We start from the raw sequence: 2,668 nt of genomic DNA, 5'->3' as shown, positions 1-2,668 counted from the left end.
CAAAAAAAAGTGTATCTATATTATCAAAATTGTGCTTCAAATAATATTTCCAGGTGAATAGAAATGAAAGGAATTTTTAGAATCAAGACCAGTATTATAAAAACTGCTAAAGGAATTTTTAAAAGGACACCAAAAGAGAACAATATTCTAATAGTAATAAACATGACATGACAAGTCCAACCACAAATTAAATTCTCATTAAAATACACCACTTATCTGTTAGTTTGTCATAATGAAGTGGTTTTTGTGTTGGTGTGTTGTTTTATTGTGTCACATGCAAACACATGACAAACTAACAGATAAGTTATATCACCATTAATTAAGTATCATCAAGATAACCCATTTTGTACAGGTTTCTGTGAAACTTCCAGAATTAGACAGACTAGGAAGGAGGAGAGGTAGACTACTTGAAAATATTTAGTTCCTGAATATCTTTTGATAGTTTCAGTTTATAAATGCTTTTGAGACAATTTTGACTCATAACAATGCTGTGTATGATTTTCAAGGAATGACTGGTGTGTTTGAATGATTGACCTTGCAGTTAGTTGTCCAGTGTTTATACTACAGAAAAAGGAATGTTGTCAGAAGAAGAACCAGAAGATTAAAACATTATGAAAAGCAGTAGAACATTATCAGAATTAGTTCCAAAAGATAACCTCCACAGGTTGGAAAGCGCTGAAAATAGCACTGATGTAGATGTGCCTCTTCAAAACAAAGTTGACCATGATGACACTAATGGAGCAAAGCCCTTAGAATTTTCATTTACTGATCACACAACTCAAAATGAGGAGAAACAGCTACAAACATCCTTTCTTTAATAATCAGAACATAAAATGTACTAAATCTTAACCTAGAACAATTGGATTTTTGAAACATGAAATGGAATATGTAAAGATCAACATCTTAGATGTTAGTGTGTGGAAATTGGTATTGGTCAAATTGAATCTAAAAATCTTCTGATTCAGTATGCCAGAAACAATACATGAAGAGAAATGACATTGCACTCATCATCAAAAAGAACATTTTGAGTTCTATGTTGAAGTACAATGCTGTCTGTGATAGGATAATAGCTATAAGTCTACAAAGAAGACCAACACACTAAAAACACTATTATTCAAATTTACACACCAATCACTAAAGACAACGAGGAAGAAATTTAAGAATGCTAACAAGTTCAATCTAAAAATGCTCAAACATGTAATCAAGATGTATTGATAATATCTGGTAAGTGTAGTGCGAAGGTTGAAACAAAGATTAAGTATAAGTAATTGGAAAATATGTTCTTCATGATAGAAATAATGCTTGAGATCACATGGCAGAATTAATTGCTTACATGCAATTTCTGGCTGAAAATTAAAAAATGAAGTACTTAAGAGCCAACTTATTGCCTTAAACACTTCTGCTTGAATTTGAGACCATCTCAAGAAGTGCTTTGATTCATTAGACAGTAAGGACAGAATACTGGAAGAGTTGTGCAATGATATCAAGAGTATCAAAGGGCAACTAGAGAAAATACATTAAAATATTATAAAGAAATGTGCAAAACTTAGAGGTAGAAAATCAAAGAGAAAGAACACATTCTGCATTTCTCAAGCAGAAAGAACTGCAGAAAATTCAAAACTTTACTTGCAACATTGAAGAATTCAATGAGCAAAATACTGAGTGTTACAGAACACATAAAAACAAGATGGGAGGCGGGGCTTGATGGCGGCTTGGGTGGAGGTGCAGTGAAGTTCGCCTTCAACAATAACACAGAATACTAGGCAAAGGAGATCCAGAGTAGAGCTCCAAAACTCGGAACCAGAGAAAGAGGAATATTTTAAAGGTTTGAAGGCTTACAGCCTGTGGAATTTGGAGTTGAAGTAAAAAATTGGGTACTTTTGAATCTGCCGGGCTGGGTTCGGGGTCCTGGAGCCGACAACCTTGGCAAGACCAAAAGGCAAGACGAAACAGGGGGAGCAGAAACACCATGGAAAAATGCTGCGGGAACCTTCGGACAAAGGTGGACAATATACTTTGTCAATTTTGCTTTGTTCTGATTTTCTTTTCTTTTCTTTTCTTTTTTTCTGGTGTCTGGTAATTGGTGTGCCCACTATTTGCCCACCTCAATTCTGTTGAATAGAGGGAGAGCCTAAGCCATGTGGCCACCACCCACCCTCACCGCTGGTGGGTTCTTCTGCCACACATACGCACAGATACTCAGCCCAAGTGCAGGCCATGAACTTTTATTATCTATTTATTTTTTGTTCTGTTTTTTAACATGGGAAATAGAAGGAGTGGGCTGTAGGGAAGGAAAGAGAGTTTAAAAGCAAAACAGGCCAAAGATTGAATTGGAGCCTGAGGTGTAGCATAACAACCAACACTGGCAACTTGGAATCTCTCGGGCAGCTTTGAAAGCAGGAACCTGAAGAGAAGACATTAAAGTCATACTCATATTAGGCTACAGATTTATTTATTTATTTTATTTTTATTTTTTCCTTGTTTTTCTTCTTTCCCTCCTCACTCTTTTCTGAGATTAGAGACTGCAGTATTCAGTCTTGTTTTTGTTGCTGCTACTTTTTTTTCTTTTTTTTTTTTTTTTCCCCTCATTTTTTTTTCTTCTCCCTGGTGTTGTTTTGATGTTATATGCCCCCCTTTCTACCTTTGGAGGACTCTTTGTCTCCCTGTG

The sequence above is a fragment of the Chrysochloris asiatica genome, unplaced genomic scaffold, assembly GCF_000296735.1.
Source record: "Chrysochloris asiatica unplaced genomic scaffold, ChrAsi1.0 scaffold00539, whole genome shotgun sequence".
NCBI classification, from domain to species: Eukaryota; Metazoa; Chordata; class Mammalia; order Afrosoricida; family Chrysochloridae; genus Chrysochloris; species Chrysochloris asiatica.
The sequence above is the reverse complement of the archived record's forward strand: the minus strand, read 5'-3'. Positions refer to the sequence as shown.